We start from the raw sequence: 21,441 nt of genomic DNA on the forward strand, positions 1-21,441 counted from the left end.
CCCACAGACACTGTGAGACAATAAGCGTTTGTCTTTTAAACTGCTAAATATATCATATTTTAATGTATTGCAATAGATAACTAACTTCCCCATTTCTTCCTACATTTATTCATTAGTCCAACAAATAATTTTTGAGCCCTGTTCGCTTGATTACAAAGTCTGCGGCAGGTTACACAGTAGGTCCTCAGGTTATGTCGGGATCCGATCCTACGGCGCGACATAATGCGATTTTCGCTCTAAGTCGGAACTCACCTACATAAGCACCTACGTCACTCACATGGAGCACACACACAGCAGTAATGAAGTGAAACAGTAAAAAAAATTTAAAAGAAAGATAACAATTCCTGACCTTTACTTGTGGTAAATAAATAATACAAAACATAAAGCATATATGTACATACGTTGAAATGACGGAACTTTTTTTATGTAAATAAATGGGAGATGACGACATAACCACAAAACGACATAGGTCGAGTCCGAGGTAACCCAAGGACTGTCTGTACAAGCATCCATGGGTAGAAAGAAACAGCTACATCCCAGACTGATCACCACACATGGCCAACCCCCAGCCTTAGTTGCAGAACAGCCCCTATTTCCAAAGAAGCTGCATTGACGGACACCTACCAGACAGAGGGGTCCCTTGTTTTCTGAAATATTTTAGGAAAGAAGACTATAGAAATTCTCCAAGGGTTGCTTTCATATTTCAATAGTTCATTCAGGAAAATTCTTTCCCCCCTTAGGCTAAGTTCTTGCTATGACTTGAGTCCCTTTATTCCTATCACTTCTTTGGTGAAGACAGGGAACATGCTCAGTATAATAAACCCTTCACTGACTCCAAATTACCCATCTCAGTGTCTAAGTAGTTAATTTTTAAACGGCACAGATCCCACTGAGCTAAGTACAGCAGAAATAAATAATGTATACCTCTGTGTTTCTCATGTGTTTGCCCTGAGCCATATTGTGTGCATGAGAGATTTAATCAATCCCAGTCCAGGCTCAGACTCCAAGCCAGTGATGCAGTGTTATTACCTTCCTTCAGAATGTAATTCTTTTTAATGATCAGGCCCACCGGACAGAACTTCTCAGGCATCAGCCTGCATTTTCCGGCATTTGTGACTCACATATCCCCGTTGCTATGTTTCTGATGCACACTCTGATGTAGGACTCCTTCAGTAGCAGGTATTTTAGTGAAGCCTAATTTTACATGATACTTGGATAGACTGTACAACAGCTTTGAATTCTGGAATAGAGTATCATTATAGTCGTGGCACATCTCTCAGACCACTATAGTAGACAGTCGAGGGAAAAATAGATTCTTTAAATCAACTGTAATTTTTCATTCCAGTAGGAAATAATTTGTTGTGCAAACTAGTAACTAAATTTGAATAGGAATTCTATTCCAGCAGATTCTTCCAGAGTCCGTTTTTACAGCATGTGTACAAGACTCAGATATGCCAATTGCTTATTAAGAGACCTATTGACCACAAGTTGCATAAATTACACTTCCTAAGTATATCTTTTCCAAGTGAATTCCTTAGTCTCTTTGTCACAGAAGCAAAAGTGAATCATTTATCTTTGCAGATTCACATTTTGGTTACCCAAAAATGTGTAATATTTGAACGTTGGAATTATTCCTGAGTGGTCAGACTTTTTTTTTTTTTAGCATAATTTTAGAGACTGGGGACTCAGTGAGTGTGAGAGAAGATAAATGGATCTTTGGCAACCAACTTGAGCCCCTGTGGCAGAGGATACAATTGTCCAATATGAACATGCTTCTAAAAATAACTGTGGGCAAAACTGTGGCCTTGTGGTAAATGAAAATACCTCCTGCTGAAGACAATCAAGCTTCATATATATTTAGCATTTCGGGTGGGACATAACCCCAAGTCTGTTGGCTGAAACTGTTAACCAAACTCAGGCCCATCTTAGTGGAAGGCAAGTTGTCAAAGAGATTATAAATCCAAAGAAACAACACAAGTTCACATTTATTTTTAATGTTCAGTCTCTCTACACAGTAGAGTCTTATTCTTAAGAGGCAAAAAGCACATTTCATAAATGAGTCAATTCACAGAACCGCTCAGTGAGACAGGTATGTTGACAGAAAGATGGGTTGAGGAGGGGCGGTGAATGTCTCTGCTCTCGAAATTCAGTGTGTGTTAATTTTGGAGAGAAATTATTTATGTTACCACTGCAGATGTTTAACTTATAAGAGCCATGCTCTGGAAGAGGAAAAGGCTGGTGGGTAAGACTCATCCAGCAAAAATACCTGGTCCTAAAGTTTATAATAAGCTTTTGTTTTGATAAAAGAACAAAAATACATAGTCTCAGCATGTGTGTTGTTCCTGATGCCAGATGAAGTGTTTTGTTTAAAGAGGAGTCTATTTAAACTCAGAGTTGATGAAAACATTTTATTCTGGAAGTGAATTTTGATTAATTTCTTTTATAAAGAGTCATTAAGGTAAATACTCTGAGCCCAATGCATTAGCTATTAGCCACATGTGCTATTTAAGTTGAACTGATTTAAAATTAAATAAAATTAAAAGTTCAGTTTCTCAGTTGCATGCGCCACCTAGTAAGTGCTCAGTGGCCTCTTGTGGCTCCTGGCCACCATATTAAGCAGCACAGGTATAGAACATTCCCCTCATCACAGAAAGTTCTGGATAGCACTGTTCTATATCCCACCTGGAGAACAGACAATGAGTCCCATCTAAAACGGATACCTAAATTTCAGTTCCAAAGAGGAGCTATGGTTTATTAGAAAGGGTAGAAGTGTTTAAAAATAGAGAAGACCCTGAAGATTCTCGTATACCTAATGGTGTAAAAGTGGTGGGTGACCTGCTGAATATTTAACTTCTATTTTGGATTGTGTTGTTGGTAGTACTGGTAGTTACTTATTTGTGGCTTTAGGAAAATAGAGGCCAGATGTAACCTTGGGTGATCTGAGCAGGAGAACTGATCGGGGAGCAGAGAAAGTATTTCCCATTAAATATTGGGTCATTCTCACAGGCAGCGAGCTTTTTTTCTGGTGAAGGGTGTGGGATGAGGACTCCGTGACTTGAGAGTTGGGGCCAAGCTCTCCCCAGCCTCCCTGAGTTTCTGAGACAGGAAAAAGGGACAGTAGTTGTGATTCTATGATGGGCTGACCCTCTCATCAGCTCAAGCACAGCACCTCTCGGCAGAAGAACTTAGCTGCATGGGCACTTAAATGATGTCTTGGGAACCCAGAGAAGGCACCTGGGTCAAGGGAAGCCCCCCACAGATAGGGCCTCCTCTGGAAGCTTCAGGTGACCTGTGGCAGAAGCTGGTTCAGGGTGACTTTCCTCTGGCTGTGGACAGTCAAGTGTTCACTCAAGAGGGACAGTGTTGTAGCAAAGATCAATGATCACAAGGCAAGAGCAGATCTTAAGACACAAAGCTCTTCCCTAGTGGAAGTGAAAACAGATGGACCTCTTTGTTGGATGAAAAACCACCACAGTTTTGGATGGGGGTTGGGAGAACCCTGAGAGTGTATTATAGGATTCCTTTCTGGTCTGGCATGTAGGGGTTTAAGCAATTTTAATTTACCTGGGGAAAAAGAAAGTAGACTTGATGTTACTTGTTTGATACTTATTTCATGAAGACATAGGCAACTGTAGTTGAACAGCTTACCCCTGATGTGTTTGTATAAAGGCCCTACATTTAGAAATATCCCAATTGGCAAGAGAACCAAATAACTGGTAAATAATTGGATATATTCACCTGCTGATAAAACTTAATTCAAGTATTAAAACAGTAAAGTTAATTTTAAAAGACTTTTGAATAACTAAAATTTTAAAGATATTTAAATTCTAGTAAGTTATAATTTTTGTTAACATTTTTTTTTCTTTATTGATTAAGGTATTACATATGTGTCCTTATCCCCCCATTGCCCCCCCCCACACTCCCCCACTCATGCTCTCACCCCCCTGGTGTCTGTGTCCATAGGTTAGGCTTATATGCATGCGTATAAGTCCTTTGGTTGATCTTCCCCCTTGCCCCCACCCTCCTCTACCTTCCCTCTGAGGTTTGACGGTCTGATCGATGCTTCTCTGTCTCTGGATCTGTTTTTGTTCATCAGTTTATGTTGTTCTTTATATTCCACAAATGATTGAAATCATGTGATATTTATCTTTCTCTGATTGGCTTATTTCGCTTAGCATAATGCTCTCCAGGTCCATCCATGCTGTTGCAAATAGCAAGAATTCCTTCTTTTTTATAGCAACGTAGTATTCCATTGTGTAGATGTGCCACAGTTTTTTAATCCACTCATCTGCTGATGGGCACTTGGGCTGTTTCCAAATCTTAGCTATGGTGAATTGTGCTGCTATGAACATAGGGGTGCATATATCCTTTCTGATGGGTGTTTCTAGCTTCTTGGGATATATTCCTAGAAGTGGGATCACTGGGTCAAAAATGGGAGTTCCATTTTTAGTTTTTTGAGGAAACTCCATACTGTTCTCCATAGTGGCTGCACCAGTCTGCATTCCCACCAGCAGTGCACGAGGGTTCCTTTTTCTCTGCATCCTCACCAGCACTTGTCATTTGTGTTAACAATTTTTAAACCCATAATATCTCCACAAGTAGCATATTTGCACATATGGACCTTTTGTTTACTAAATTCTAAATGAAGTTTTCAGTTCATTTAATCAGGTGTGATCTTCACTGCAACTGGTTTCTGTACATGGTTCTATACCGAATAGATTTGGTATATGTGTTAAAATTCATGGTGAATTGTCTTATTTTCAGATGAGTTAACCCATCTTCAAAATTGCAATGGAGGTTTTTTAAATTGACTTAGAGTTTGGAAAATAGTTCTGTTACTTTAAAATATGTCTATGATTGTCATAAAATGACTAAATGATAGTGATCTGAAATATTGGACTCATTTCAGACACATGCTTTTCTTAGAAATTTAACTCCTTTATTTTATAGTTATAAAGTTATATTTACTTTTGTACATAGATTGTTATTCTCACAAATTTATAAACATATCAGCTTGGCTTTAATGTACATAATGTCTCAATGCTTTCTCGCTAGGTTTTCTAGTTACCTGTAACCCATTTATTACCTGTAGCTCTTAAGTATTTCCCTGCCCAGTACCATATAAAAGTTTTTAGTTGTTCAATTTCATTGTTTCCTAGGAGAAATGTTTACCAAAATATGTTTTTAGATAGTGTTTGCTAGGCCTCACTCAGCCCCACCTATCCCCAAAGTCTGCTGCGCCCACGTCTAAATCCGGGTTTCAGTTACAGGGTATTTATGATGATAAAAGGCAAACGAGCCAAAGTAACTCTCTTTGGGCTTTTTTCTAAAAGTTTACAAAAGTAAGTATTATTGTCTTCGCTATAGCTACACACTCATACAAAAATTAAATTTTGTGTAGTTTTGAGAATGACTGGCAAGTAAGTTCAAAACTAAAATAAAGATGGATGTGAAAAAAAAACTTTCACATGTGAGCTGGCTAGTGGGCTATGCTGAATTACTGAATGGGCAGAATAAACATGCTTGTGCATCAAAAAGTGAGTGAGAAAGAGAATAAAAGTTAAGTTCAGCTTCAATTAATTTACCTAAAATATTGTTTTCTGAAAATCCTGGAAAATTTATTTTAATTTCTCTTTGATGTAAAATGTACGTATTCTGGCTTAATATTGTTTTTACTTTTAGCCATATGTGTTGGGAAAGGAGCACCCGTGCTTTGTTTAATTTTCTTCTGTTTTGTTTCAATGCTCAGAGGCTATATGCAGAGGACATGTGTTTGCACCAAGTCAGGCAATAGTGCATTTCAATAGTGCATTTCAGGTCAGATAACATCAGTATGTCCTCAGCCATGCCAGCCAGGTCTCAGAGGAAGTCGTGCTAACTACCCTACATAGGCCCTTGGGGCTCAGGGCCCTGTAGGGTAACTTTCAGTATCCACATAAATCCAGGTCTGTGGTGTCTCCATGTCACTGGAATCCATAGATCTATCTAAGCTACTACTACCATAACTCAGCTCTTGGAGATTTTACCTGCCAAAGTGGCACTTCTTTCTGGTTTGATTGTCAGTGAAAACCAACATGCTCTGGTTGGGCTAGGGAGCTAGGAAATACTTCCTTCCTTGGAAAAGAAGGCAAATATCTCCAGGCCACCCCTTTCCTAACTTGAATTCCTACCTTTGCCAGGGGTACTTTCTTTTCCTCCTCTTTTAGCCACTACTTTCTACCTCCATCAGTAGATTCTCTACTAAATGAGATGAGCAATTCTCTGCTGGGGACTTTTAACACAGAGCAAATTCTAGCATTAAGATTTTATGTGCTGAAAGAAAGGTTTGTCTCCTACCAAAAGTTCAAAAAAATACATCTACTTACCAAGTCTCTCAATCTCCAACGATAAAATTCTGTTAATGAACTAACCCAGAATGTTTTCATTTAAACAGACGCAAACAATGTCTTAAATAAAACTATTGTGATGCTAGCAAAGCTTTTCACCCCAAGTAACACTGTTGATATGAATGAGCACATTTCTCCTGAATTCTGGCCTTAGTTACAAGATATTTATGATGATATGAGTCTTATACAATGAATGTAGGCAACACTCCAGTTGACTTAATCTGGCAAGATTTTCCTTAGGGATGAGTATGAGTTTGGGCCTTGAGCCAGCAATCAAAAGGGATTGTAAATTTAAATGATTACATCATCTAAAGAACTCTGCTTTTTGGCTGGGACAGAGGTACCTTCTCTGAAATTTATTCAGAATACATTTAAGTCATTATAGCTGTGTGACCTTGAAAAAATTACTTCATCTTTCTGTAGCTCTGTTTTCTTCATCTGTAGAGTGAATAAATTATAAAATTTGCCTCATGGGCTTACTAAATAAGTTAACATATGGGAAATACTAGGATTATCTGGTACATAATAAAATCTATGTAAGTATTAGCTATTTTTTTTACTATTATTATTAGATTGATAGAGGGAAGTTGAAAAGGTTTACATTTATTCTAAACCCATGTAATTATCTAGTTAATACAGTTTCTACTTTGAGAACATTTTAAGACACATTTTGTATATTTAAACATTTTCCAAATAACTATCTAAATATAAACTCCTTTGGAAAGTTTCTTTCTTTTTTTTTTTTTGGAAAGTTTCTTTTTAAATAGTTTTAAAAGGCTAATGAGTGACTTATCTATGGAGGATGAAGGGAGAGATAAAAATGGGAGGGCTATATACTGAAAAATCTTGACAGAAATTCATAATCACTACTTGGGTCTTAAAGTTTTATTTTTCATTAACCTACATAAATGCATAAAAGTAGCCACAGTTAAATATCTTGAAAGTTTCTCCCATTTATTTTTTATTTACTTTAATATCCCTGTGGTGATTTAAAAATAATTTAAAATACTTTTTAAAGTTATGAGATACGTTTGGGGGGAAAACTTTTCAGTTTAAAAATGTAGTCTTGAAACTTAAGGTTTTTGCCACAATGGAGTATTGATCGGTCCCGGACTCTTTCTCCTAGGGTAAAACACTTAGAAAACTGGGCAAAATATTTGAAACGACTCTCTTCAGATACGGGATTATAATCAGTACAGGACTGTTATCCCTGAGAGAAGGAAAACAAGCAAGGTCGACCCTACAATTACCCCGACTTACTGCATTGAGGCTCCTTCCAGGCCATGGGGTAGGAAGGGAGAACCAAAGCAAAACACAATAGTCTCATTGAGCAAAGATGACATCATCGGAGATTAGGGAAGCTGAGACAGCTAGAATTTGTGGCACTGAAACCAAGAGAAAAGGGAACTACACAGAACTCTTCATAGGGATTCCTTGAATTGGCTGAAATTAATCTGTAGATGCATAAGGTGATACTCAACGAGCCAGGCAAAGACAACCATGGAGCTCTATAAACTGAAGAATCACTAGTGTTTCCACAGAACTAGAAGGCATTTAAGTTCTGTACTTGAGCCTGAGTGGAGAGACTTCCTTGAACAACTGGGCATTCAATAGTGGCCCAGAAAGGCTCTGTATTGAGAGTAAAGCTAAGTTACCACTACAGTATAGGTTGTCATAAATGTATCCATCACTTCCAAGAGAAAAAATATTTTAAAATGGTTAAAATTTTCTAGATTTAATTAAAAATATTAACCCAGAAATCTAAAGTGCTCAGCCTACTCCAGGCAGGAAAACCAAGACAATGACACATCATGATCAAATTGTTGAAAAAAATTTTATTATAAAGGAAAATTATTAGTATTAGTTAGAAAAAAAGATTAATTACATACAGGGGTGTGAAGATAAGAATATCACTGGCTTTCTAAAAGAAACCATGCAAGCCAAAAGATAATGGATGGCCATTTTTAAATGCCAAAAGAAAATGAAATCTGTTAAACTAGAAATCTATTCCCAGCAAAATTTCCCAAATACTTGGAAATGAAAACATATATACTAAATAATCATGAGTCAAAATATCATATAGGAAATTATAAACTATTTGTGCCAAGTGATAATGAAAACATGACATATCAAAAATTATGGGATTAATAATGACTAGGAGAAAAGGTATAGTTTTAAATACATGGAAAGAAAAGAAAGCGCTTTTATTGCAAATCAAGATTTTACCTTAAGAAGCTATAAAAATAAGAGCAAATTACACTAAAAATAGAGAAAATAAATAAACAGGAAATCTGTGAAATAGAAATAGGGCAAACTATAGAGAAAAATCAATTAAATTAAAAGATGGTTCATTGAAAAGGGAATGAGAATATTTGAACATGTTTATTAATTTTATATAAACAACAGATATGATTAAAGTAACCATTAAACACTGACAAAAATAAAAGGTTATATAAGATAAAAAGAGGACTAAAGGTATATGCAATAGAAAGAAAAAGAGAGATGGGTTTGTGTTTTTGTTCTAATATAGAGTATGTATGTGTGTGTCTGTGTATTATATATAATTATAGCCATGCTTATTATTTATATGTAATTATAGCCAGGTTTCTCATTGTTGGTCAAAAAACTCCTTGAGAAAATGGCTGATTTCAGGGCTTGGACAGGGAAATGGCAAGGGGAGCCTGGAACATTGTATTAGTTGGCCACTACTGCATAACAAACCATCACATACTTAGCAGCCTAAAGTACACCTATTTGCCCAGTTTATTATCTCACCATTTCTGTAGGTCCAAAGGCCAGGTTCAGCTCTAATGGATATCTGCTCAATGTCTCCCTAGGTTGAAATCAGGGGCCTATCCGGGCTACTTTCTCATCTGGAGTTCAGAGTCCCCTTCCAAACTCGTGCAGGTGGTCAGAAGAATTCAGTTCCTTATGGTTATAGGACTGGATCCCCATTTTCTTTCTGGCTGCCAGTGGGAGTTGCTCTCAGCTCCCAGAGGCCACCCTGAGGCTGGTCCTTTGCAACCTTTTGTAAAAAAATGAATTTACAAAACTAAGCAAAGCACAAATGGACTTAACAGAGGGAAGACAGACAATTCCTTGTCGTTTTTAATGGTTTGATTTCAATAAGAACAATGGGCACGAAGAGAAAAGAAAAAGTAAGGGAAACAGGAGACTGGAAAATTGTATAGAAGAACACAGTTCCTTACTCATCTATTGACAATGTTGGCAAGCAGTCATTTTTAACTGTCAAAAATGTAAGTGGAAGAGCTCTCTTAGGAAAAGGGAAGGCAATATTACTAAATCTAATCTGTCAATCAATACTTATTTGTAGAGAAATGCGGAGAGGAAAGGATTTTAAGTAAAAAAAATTATACTTGTGATAAAATTAAAAACCAGGAATTTGGGGATATTCTACTTCTATATTTTCCTTAGGACATTTCATTTAATAAGTTGGAATTATATTTGTGACTTTAAAAGAAGATCTCACAGAAATATAAAGTTACTTCCCATTGAAGAAAACTCAAACAGCAAATAGTGAGCTGTCTGCATCTTGTTTTCTTTTTCTTCTTATGAAAAAGAGAAAAGTAACACATTAAAAAGCTGATAGTACCATTTTATCGGAAAAAAAAAAGCAAGCAATTTCAGGCCATATTACACAGATTTTTAGGATCCTTATTTTAGAAAAGATACCAGAAACTTATATATGAACTAGAGGCACGGGTGGGGTCCAGGGCCAATCGGGCCAGGCAGGCCAGGGGGAGGGGCTGCGGGTGGTTGGCCAGCTGGCCCTGCTCCCTGGTCAAACTCCCAGTAGAGGGGACAATTTGCATATTAGCCTTTTATTATATAGGATAACTGGAGAAGCAACAAAAATCTAAAAATAAAGCTGTACCTTCCACCCCCATAGTACTGTATGCTGGCAAGAGATTTGTATGTTCTCGAAGATCAGAAAAATTCTAGAGGTCAAAAGGAACCTATAGAGATAATGAGAATAATGTCCAGAACTACCTTAACATAGAACATATTTTTCCTCATCTTTCGAACTTCTTTATTCATTTCTCAAAGACTATCCATTTGTTCATTTTTTTCAATTGAAATATAACATTGAATTCACTGAAACATAATTTTTATTTGTTGAACTTGGCTTCTTAATGTGAAATGCAATACTTTCATAAATGCACATGTGAAACCCTCTAACATCATGCAACTAAAGCATAACAGGTTCACTGGATGCATGAATGCATAGAAGAAAAAGCCCAAAGATATTACATGTAATTTTTTGTTAATTAGAAAATTGAAAACAACACAGAGCACACAGAATTCACGTTTTAGTTAGGTATAATACTGAGGATCAAAACAATTCCATATATAACAATGCTATATAACTGTAGCATTAGGTTGATTAAAAATTATAGCTACATGCACTTTAATCCTGATTAAAAAGTAAATATGCCAATACTATAATTCTGTTCTCCAAAAACAATAGTAAATCATACCAACAGAAGCTTAGTAAAAAAAAAGCTAATACCTATCACATTTTACATTTAGATTGAAACTATTTAGGATGAATGTGACCAATATATCTTAATAATGACAAAATATTTCACAGAATGTGTGAGATCAATCAAAGACCTGGCAAATAGAACAGAGATGTTGGACATTCCGTGGGCTCACAGAATGTCATTGTAAAATGTAGTTGTCCAGAGGAGCATACCAAGCCTGACTCAAAGAACGAAGCTTCTCTAACAATGTGATAGATGAGTGTCTACCAAACATTACCATATTTTGTTCTGACTCCTTCCAAAGTCAGTCAGCTTATTACCCTACATTCCATAATGAATAATGGAGGGATGGGAAGGCTTGTGATGTCTAGTTTTTCATGGACTTTAAGCATCTTTTCAGACATACTAACTCACGTTCCAACCATTTCAAACTCCCCAGGGCCTCTTGATTTTACATGAAAACTTAACTATTAGAGGAGCCTCTCAGATATTCTGCAAATCCTTCATTAGGACAAAGGACAGATTTTTAAGTTTCCTGCCTGTAAACATGGTTTTCCCAAATTCTGATTTAACACTAGGTCTGTAATAAGATTCTTCCCTAGCAATTATTGTTTAAGTAAGTTTAATTTATCTTAAGGGATTTCTTTTTAAGAGTGGGAAATATTATTTTTCTTAATATTCTCCTACCAACTGAGAGAGAGAGAGAGAGAGAGACCAATGAGAGAGAAACATCGATCGCCACCCCTCACATGCCCCCCCACCAGAGATCTGCAACCTGGGCATGTTCCCTGGACCTGGAATCGAACCAGCAACCTCTCAGTGCATAGGACAACACTCAACCAACTAAGCCACATTGGCCAGGGTTAAGGGCTTTTAGCTTTTAATTCTTTACTCTGTCAAAAATCTGGATTCTAACAGTCTCTTTAGAAAAGTCCTGGCAAACGCTAACTGGCCCAGGACCGGAGAGGAACCCCTAAGAATCTCCCCAATTCCTGCCTGACTGGAGTTGATGCAGAGCCATCCTGAGGGCTTGTCCTTTCTGTGCTGCGACCTCCTTTTAGCAGTGCTCTCTGATCAGCTACAATCTCCTCTGCTCACTGAAGTGAAGAGGACACCTAGAAAGAGAACTAGCTTCCTAGTACCACGACCGAGGAATCAGTATATAGAAATCCAATTTTGTTTAATACAAAGGGTTATGTCTCCTTACACTCAAAACCAAAATTTTAAAACACAAGATTTTATAGTATTTACTTGAAATCATATCATCTTCCGTCAATCTCCCTGTAGATCTTCACAGAATGAAATATACTCACAAATGCCTCGTAAGTTTTCTTTATCATTTTGTTTGTTTAATGAAAGTTAAGAAAAGTTTTTATCTGGACCAATAGGAACAATACATTTAGAAGGTGGAGATGATCTCTAAACCCAACAAAAGGGGAGTTCAGAGCCAAACAAGTTTGCCGGGAAACTCACAGACATCCTGGGGAGGGCACCGGGCTTTTTAAAGTGCACGGATGGGGAGAAGGAGCCTGCCAGCCCTGGACCCATTGCCCCAGATCCCAGCTCTCTGTGTGCAGAGGGAGGCTGGCTGTCAACTCGATGTCCCAGGCTCCTTGTGGCTGCTGTTGATAGCTGTGTTCAGCTGATAGGAGGTGTGAAGGAGGTTAGAGGATTGGAGGAGGGAGAGGCCAGGCTCTTTGTCTCCTTCACCCTCTGCCTTGGCACGTTTCTTCCAGCAGCTGCCCTGGGTGGCGACGGGGGGATTCCAGGCCGTCAGACCCAGTGTGAGTCCAGTTTCCCTCAGGTGACCTTGCGTCCTGCCCTTGTGACACCACCCCCTCCAGCCTCTGGTTTGCTCTCCGGTCCCCACTTTGGCTTCTCAGCGTTTTTATTTCTGTGGATAATGACTTCTCTGCATTCATATTTCTGTGGATAATGACTTCTCTGCATTCAAGACTCTAAATATTCAGATGGTTTCTGCTTCCAGGTTAGACCTTAGCTGGAACACTGTGTGGTTACAGACCAAAACAAACAAACAAAAATGCTAAGTGGTTTACATGGTTTGAGGAATTGCCACATAATAGACTGTAAGGCGACAGGGCTCTGCAGAGACACATCTGAGCCCAGCAGTTCCTCTCTGGACACAGTGAGCACCAGGGGCGGTGACTCCACAGCGAGGCTTTCTCTAGCTGGGGCTGGAACAGTGTATGTGGAGCCCAGAGCTCTCCTGAAATGTTTTGTCCCATCACACTGAATTTCTGTTGTTCAGCATCTATTTATAGGTGATAAAACATCCCATGAATAAAAGACAGAAGGTGATAGCAGCAGTGAATCTCACTTTTCTCCTCCCAATCATTTGGTTCTGGTCGAGACTCACATATTTCAATCTGTAAAATAAAATACTGCAATTAACCCAATATCCTTCCTTGGAATGTAGGTCAGTAATTAACTAGTTATACACATACAAGTCCTTCGGAAGTTTCATCTCGAACCTTAAGTTCTGAAGGATAGCAGAATACCCCACGCCAAAATATGCCACTTTGGCATAAGGATTATTTTGACCTAAAGGCAACTGAGGAGAAAGAAAAACTCTCTCCCCTCTCTCTATTTGCCTAAAATTGGGACATAAGTTTGTTAAGGTGTCCTCACTCCCCTCTCTACCAGGAACGATAAAAATTAATCAACAGAGACAATTCTAGACCCTTATCAGCCCAGAGACAATGACATCAGAAGAAACTGTGTAACAAACTTTAGTATCCAGCCCTCATCTTCCATTAGTTCTCCCATAAATTTGTCCTCCCACGGTTTGCAGCCCTGGACACCCAGTCTTTTTTCTTTGTTTTGTCACTTCTCTAAAAACGTATTGTTCTTAAGATGCTACATAAGCCCAAGTTCTAACCACCTATTTGAGTTATTCATCACTCAGTGCTCCCATGTGTGTAAGCCTGTTCATAAACTTCTCTTTGCTTTTTTTCTCTTGTTAATGTCTCTTGTTAGTCTAGAGTTTACAGGGCCCCAGCCAGAGAACCCAAGATGGGTAGAGGAAAATGAATGTTTTTCCTCCCCTACAATTTTTTAACAAAGCATCCCTTTCAAACAAATACAATACTGTGCTTAAAAGGAAGTCTTAAAAAAAATAAATAAAAGGAGGTCTTGATATATGCATTTCCCCCATAGCATTGCATTTGCATGATGATTTGACCCCTGAGTGGGATTCCATTATTGATCCTGATTCTTCACCCCTTCCTGCAACTCCACCTTTGCCATGGCCTCAATGCCAGTGGACTGTTTCCTGCCTTTGACTTTGAACTCACTGTATATGACTCGTTATGGCCAGTGGGCAGAAGTGATAGTGTGCTTGTTCTAAGCTTTAACCATAGGACACTGAATCTTTCTGCATTTCCTCTTGCATCTCCACCTTCACCCCACTGGCCCACCGGCCCAAAGGGAATAAGAAAGAAGCAGAGCAGAGTTGCTCCATCAGCTGATCCACAGACTTAAGAGCAAACCCAGCCAAGATTATTGGGATCATTAAACTCGTCCAGCAAAGATAAGCCGGTCCCCATCAGCCTGCAGACACATTAGTGAAAGAAAATAATTGTCATTTTTAGCCACTAAGTTTTGAGGTTGTTTGGTGTGCACCAGAAACTGACCAATATAACCCTCTTATATGTTGGCAGCCCAAACACGTGTCCAGCTGGTTCACTCATTAATCTGGCTTGGGTGTGGGCTTCATGTGGTGAGTGTGACAGGTCAGGAAAAGAGCAGGGATCTGACCTTAGCTTACTGATAACGAGGGCAACTGTGTGAGGCAACAAAATGGGATCAGCTGATCCACAGACTTAAGAGCAAACCCAGCCAAGATTATTGGGATCATTAAACTCGTCCAGCAAAGATAAGCCGGTCCCCATCAGCCTGCAGACACATTAGTGAAAGAAAATAATTGTCATTTTTAGCCACTAAGTTTTGAGATTGTTTGGTACAACAGGAACCTACAGAGAGAGATGAGCCACACAATTTGTTCCAGTGCCTCAGAGATAGGACTTGTTTGGAGGGATTTTATAATTCGGTAAACAAGTAGTATTATTGCTTTTTTACGTAAGTCTCTAAAGGACCCATGAACGAAGTTACTTACCGTGTCTGGGATTGGCTAGATTCAGATCAAAGCAGAACTGCTCAGTTAATCAACAAGCTAGAGCAAATTGGCATACAGCTGTGGATAACAAATAGTTTGGCTCAGAGGTAGTAGCTGTGAAACAAAGTCTCATACCCAAGTGGGGGTAAGTCCACATCCTTTCTGGTTCAGTGTTCATTCCTTGCTGGGGTGTTGACTGGGATGTGGGCAGAATTCTGTGTGAAGCAGCCTTATTCATGTGGAGGGATAGAGAACTTGCAGTTGCCATGGGTCATGTGGACAATATTTAGCTCCCAGTTATTGTGAAGATTAAACAAATTGTCTGTGTAAATCATTTGGCACAATCTTGCCTGATATGTGCACAATAAATATTAGCCTTTATTATTAGCAGTATGACTAGAACCCCTTCTGTTAGAATTATCAAGTAGGGATCATTAACTATAGAAAACTATATAACATTTTGAAAAGCTGGAGCCAATCGGATCATCACATTACATTTCTGGTAAAATAAGAAATATTTTTGAAAATTATAATGAAAATTATAATGCTTACAAGGAGCATGCCAAACTCAAAGGCTAACATGGGCCAAATAAATAAGGTTTAAGTTTATGTGGGTCGCAAAAAAAAAAAGCTTCAAATTTCATAGAAACATAGGCTTATTTCGATAGAGACATGCTGGATACAAAGGGCTGAAATAAATAAGTAATCATTAACATAAAATAATAGAACATTTTAATAAAAAATATTTTTCTTGAACATTAACTTACCAGACACTGAATAACTGCACAAATTAGTAAGCGTAATGCAAATAAACCTATTTTTCTTGTTTTCTGAAAGCAAAATATTTCCTGTTGCGCACACAGAACAAGTCAGTACAAGACTAATGACATGGCAATTGGCTGCTAACATAGTCACTGCTAGTATTAGTGGAGACAAATGGTGTGCCTGCGCGTAAGGCAGGTAAGGGAAATGAATGCAACACGATCACAGTAATCAGTCATTAGTGAACTTTGTAGTTCGTTATTAATAACTAGAGGCCCGGTGCACGGATTTGTGCACTGGTGGGGTCTCTCAGTGTAGCCCACAGGAAACTGCTGTGGGAGCACACTGACCACCAGGGGGCAGCTCCTGCATTGAGCATCTGCCCCCTGGTGGTTAGTGCACATCATAGCAACCGGTCGACCGGTTGTTCAGTTGTTTAGTCGCTTAGACTTTTATATATATAGATTATGTATAAGAGGATATTGTAAAAATTAAGTTATAAAATTTTTATTAAAACATTTCTTACATACCGTTATAGTGACTGGGCCGCAAAAATATTCGTTGTAGGCCACATGCGGCTCATGGGCCATAAGTTTGACATGCTTGGCTTACAGCATGATTCAGAGACCATATATTAATGAAACTGTAGCAAGTAACCATGAAAAAGAAACTCATTGAGAGTAGGAAAGTGCTCTTGGAAATGCAAATCCTAATTGCTGAATTATAAAAAATAAGAATAAAGTATGATATAATTATCTATATATATAAAAGCCTAAGCAACCAGAATGCCGGAATGACCAGAACGACCAGTCGCTATGATGTACACTGACCACCAGGGGAAAGACGTTCAATGCAAGAGCTACCCCCTGGTGGTCAGTGCGCTCCCACAGCCAACCTCCCATTGCCAGCCAACCTCCCACGGTCTCTCCTCCCGTCCGGCAGGCTCTGGTCGGCGGCTGGCAGCCAGCAGCTGGCAGGAAGGCCCTGGCCAGCCCTAATCGCTGGCCAGGCCTAGGGACCCCACCCGTGCATGAATTTCATGCACCGGGCCTCTAGTATGACATAAGTAAACAAATTAAATATGATAAAACATTGACTCAGGGAATTAGAAACATGCTTAAAAATTCTCAAAATTTAAAAGGAAGAAGAAAAAGAAATTTAAAATGATGAAAGAAAAGATTAGAGACAAAACTGAAAGACTCAATATCAGTTTAACAGGAATTCTAGAAAGAAAGAAGAAAGCAAGTAGAAAAAAAAATAAAGAAGTAATAGAGAAAAATAGATGTAACCTGGGGGAAAAAAGTGTAAGTCTTAACACAGAAAGGACTCAGCAAGTACCATTCAAAAATTATGGGCAAAAGATAAAACAAAAAAAGAAAAAGTGGCATTATTTGTATCAAAGTAGAACTCAAGATAAAAATCATTAAATGGAGCAAGTAATCATTTTATATTGATGAAAGGTAAAATCCACAACAAAAATATAGTATTTAATAAAATGTATATGCCAAATTATATACCTTTAAAATATATCACCCTAACCAGTTTGGCTCAGTGGGTAGAGCGTTGGCCTGCAGACTGAAAGGTCCCAGTTTCGATTCCGGTCAAGGGCATGTACCTTGGTTGCCGGCATATCCCCAGTAGGAGGTGTGCAGGAGGCAGCTGATCAATGTTTCTCTTTCATCGATGTTTCTAACTCTCTATCCCTCTCCCTTCCTCTCTGTAAAAAAAATCAATAAAATAAATTTAATATATATATAAATGATTATATATAATCATTATTAAATATATTATTAAATATATATAAATATATATTATTAAATATATATATTTAATAATATATATATAAATGATTGATAGATATAAAGTGAAACCACTAGTGAGGATATTTAATATACCTCCATCTGATCAATTAGACAAAAATTAATCAAGGAAATAGAGAAATTGAAAAAAATCAACTATAATTCTAAAGGTATACAGAAAATTTTTTAAAAATATATATTTTCATTGATTTCAGAAAGGAAGGGAGAGGGAGAGCCATAGATACAACAATGATGAGAGAATCATTGATCAGTTGCCTCCAACTGGGGATCGAGCCAGCAACCCGGACATTTGCCCTGACCAGGAATCGAACCTAGACTTCCTGGTTCATAGGTTGACATTCAACCACTGAACCACACTGACCAGTCCAGAAAATTTTTTGAATCAGTTCTGCCAGAGGTCCCAATTTTCTACGTGAATAAGAGAGAGAGAGAGAGAATGAAAATGTTCAGTGTCTAATAAGAAAACAGCAGATAGAATGATGAATTAATTAACACAAGTCTGATAAGTTTATTTACAGCTAAGTGAGCAAATGCAATTTCTTACAACAACTACCTTAAGTGGTATGCTGGTAAATTTTTTATAACCAGCTATCCAGCGGGAGAAAAGGGCTATCCAGGGGGAGAAAAGGGCTCTGATTTGTAGTGTTTTCCCATTTCTGTGGTGTAAGAACTCCTATTATGGGTGATTTCACACTAACAGTGTGAAGTTACTAAAGGCAAAGTGGTAAGACATATATACGCAATTGACTCTCACAAGCCAGTATGAGTTAGCTCTAGCATATGACTTATGACTTAGATACCAGACACATTTTCTTTAATAAACAAGTTTAAGAAGTTTTGTGGTCATTCAAGCTTTTTTGGATAAACAGTGCATTCTTGGGAGATGTAGCTAAAACTTTACAGGTAAACAGCTGAATATCATAAAAATCCATTTACCCCTGTCATCACACATAAAAAAAAAGGAACTGATAATAATGCTAACGAGAAACAGCATGTATAGATTTAAACTTACTGCTTCCCGTCCCTAATTTCCAATGGTATTCCTTGTTTATTGTATTATTGTGGCCACCAGAATACAAGTACATCTAAAAAGAGTAATTTTAATTTAGCACATGAATACTTATATGCATAGATTATTTTATTTTCAAAGCTTCTTATCAGATAAAATTGTAACCTAAAGTTTATCTTTTTTTTAACTTATATATGCACATAAAGATTTACATCCTACCAAGTATACATTTCCTTTGAATATTAATTGTTGGTCAACATGCAATTTAACAACCACAAATGGTGAAAAATTTAGAGAGGACATGATGAGATTGAATTTATAATATATAGAGGTATACCCATAATATTGCTTATTAGTTTTGTTGTGGAGTAGTATTGATTCAGGATATGAGGAGAGGGATGAAGGCAGACTACTTTAACAGGAAGAGATGAAATTTACATTCATGTGACAGATGGAAATGGTGGGTAATACTGATCAGAAGAAAAATGTGTTAGGTTAATGATAAGTACATAAATGTATTTGCTTACAGAGTTTATAAGCATATAATTATGCAATTATGTATTTTTGTGCATATTATGAGTTATGTGGCAATAGAAACAGAATGTACAAAATTAGCGCATTTATGAGAACATGTCTTGGTCAATTAGATGTATGAAGACACTGGCAGGATAAAGAGAAGGCAACCACTTGTTTATAATCTTGTAACCACAGAAATGAGACACAGTTGGATTTCATCAAACTGGAACAAAGGGTACAGCTAGGACTTAACTATTCAGACACCATTTATTTTTTTAAATGTCAGTAGTTCCTTTACTTATTATGTTTTGCCAGGATAATTTTCTGATACACTTTGAGATGAGACATTGTGGGCTTATTAATTTTATGCTCATATTTCTTTATAATCAATCAATTAATTAATTTTTATAGGTGACAGTATTACAGATGTTCTCCCTCCTTTGCCTCCCTCCACCGAGCCCCCACCCCAAGAATTTAGTTAAAGATTAGGTTCCACAGAAAACCCAAACTAATGGTTACTTCAGATTGAAATGAGTACTTCTTTCTTGTAGAGCAAGGTGATCCGGGGCAAGGCAGATATTCTCCCTTCCACTCTTTCTAAAAATCAATGGGGAAAAAATCCTCGGGTGAGGATTAGCCAAAAAAAAAAATCTACTTTTATAATTTATTCAAAATGGTAAGGTACATCCACAACTTGCAATTCTTTTTAGATTTGGAAAACATTAGTCATGAAAAGTTTGATAGGCCTGGTTCATTTTAGGAAAAAAGGAATGTGGGAAGTAAGTATGCGTTCAGAATCAGACAAAAATATAAAGCAGATTCCATTTCATTGTCAATCTTTACCATTTGTATTGAATTTCTGCCAGTTTGCTTTTACCTAATCATTAGAAATTTTACCTAATCATGAGAAAATTTAATTGACTTGAGGTTAGATGCACAATACTTTCACACACATATGCACACACATACTCATATACAAATTTTCTTCCTCTACAAAGTAAATCTACTTTATGTGGTTCTTTGAAAGTTTACATAGTGTTAACAAAGAAGTGCTGTGGAATTTCTATCCAGTATCTTTTCTCAAGAAAGTCTTGAAAACTATGTGGATATATGCCAGTAGAAAATATGTTTGTATGTACAGACTTATACATGGTTAAAATAGTCAGAGTTTAAAAAAACAGATTATATCCTGGAGATCACTTCCAATCTTAGTTTTATACAGATAACTAGGTCCAAAAAGTTAAGGAATTTAAAAAAATCTAATGCTGGTCATTTTTAATTCAAGTAAGAATTTCACAAACCCTATGAAGTAGATATGATATGGTGGATTGGTAGTTAATATCTATCCTATCTTCTTGTACAGTGAAGGATGGAAAACTAACTATACTTCCCAGAATCCCTTGCAGCTAAGGTTCTGGATGTGATTTTGCATCAACCAATCAGATGCTCTTACCACTGTGAAACCTTGGCTGTTCTTCTGTGGCATTTTTTTCCCTCCACTGATGAAAAGAAACAATGATAGAGAAATTTTCTTTTTTTTTGGCAGTGTTAGCTAAAATCCCACTATTCAAAAATCACTCGCTGGCTTCTTATGACAAGGTGTGGACTGTTTGTATCAGCTCTGGCACAACTGTGGAGCCAATAGCAGTCATGACACTTCTTGACCATGGCAGGTTCCTCCATCCTGTGGTTTCTTGATTGTGGTACTTTCCTGATCTTTTAGTCTTATTAACTAAGGAAGTAGAAATGTGGTTCTGGAACTGGACAATCGCTGACTGCAAATGCTTCAGCAGCTCCCTTGGTGCCTGTATTAGTTTTTTAGGGCTGCCCTAACAAAGTACTGTGAAGCGGTTCTTTTAAACCAACAAAAAATTATTTTTTCACAATTCTGGAAGCTAGAAGTCTGAAATCAAGGCATCCGTAGAGCCATGCTCTCTCTCTAAGGCTCTGGGGGCAATCATTCCTTGCCTCTTCTGTTTTCTGGTGGTTGTGGCAATTCTTGGAATTCCTTGGCTTGCAGATGCCTCACTCCAATCCTTGCCTCCAGCTTCCCATGTGCTGCTCTCATGTGCCTGTGTCACTCCTGTTTTCTTTTGAGGACATCAGCCATTGGATCAAGGCCGGCTCTCATTCACTTCAACCTCCGCTTAACTTGATTACATCTGCAAGATCCTATTTCCAAATAAGGACACATTTCAGGAAGACATGAATTTTGTGAGGGGGTACTATTCAACCCAGTATGGTGGCCCCGTCCTGCAATATAGTTATTGGAATCTTTTCTGAAAGTGCAATCCAGACTCAGTCCCTT

The sequence above is a fragment of the Myotis lucifugus genome, unplaced genomic scaffold, assembly GCF_000147115.1.
Source record: "Myotis lucifugus unplaced genomic scaffold, Myoluc2.0 scaffold_5, whole genome shotgun sequence".
NCBI classification, from domain to species: Eukaryota; Metazoa; Chordata; class Mammalia; order Chiroptera; family Vespertilionidae; genus Myotis; species Myotis lucifugus.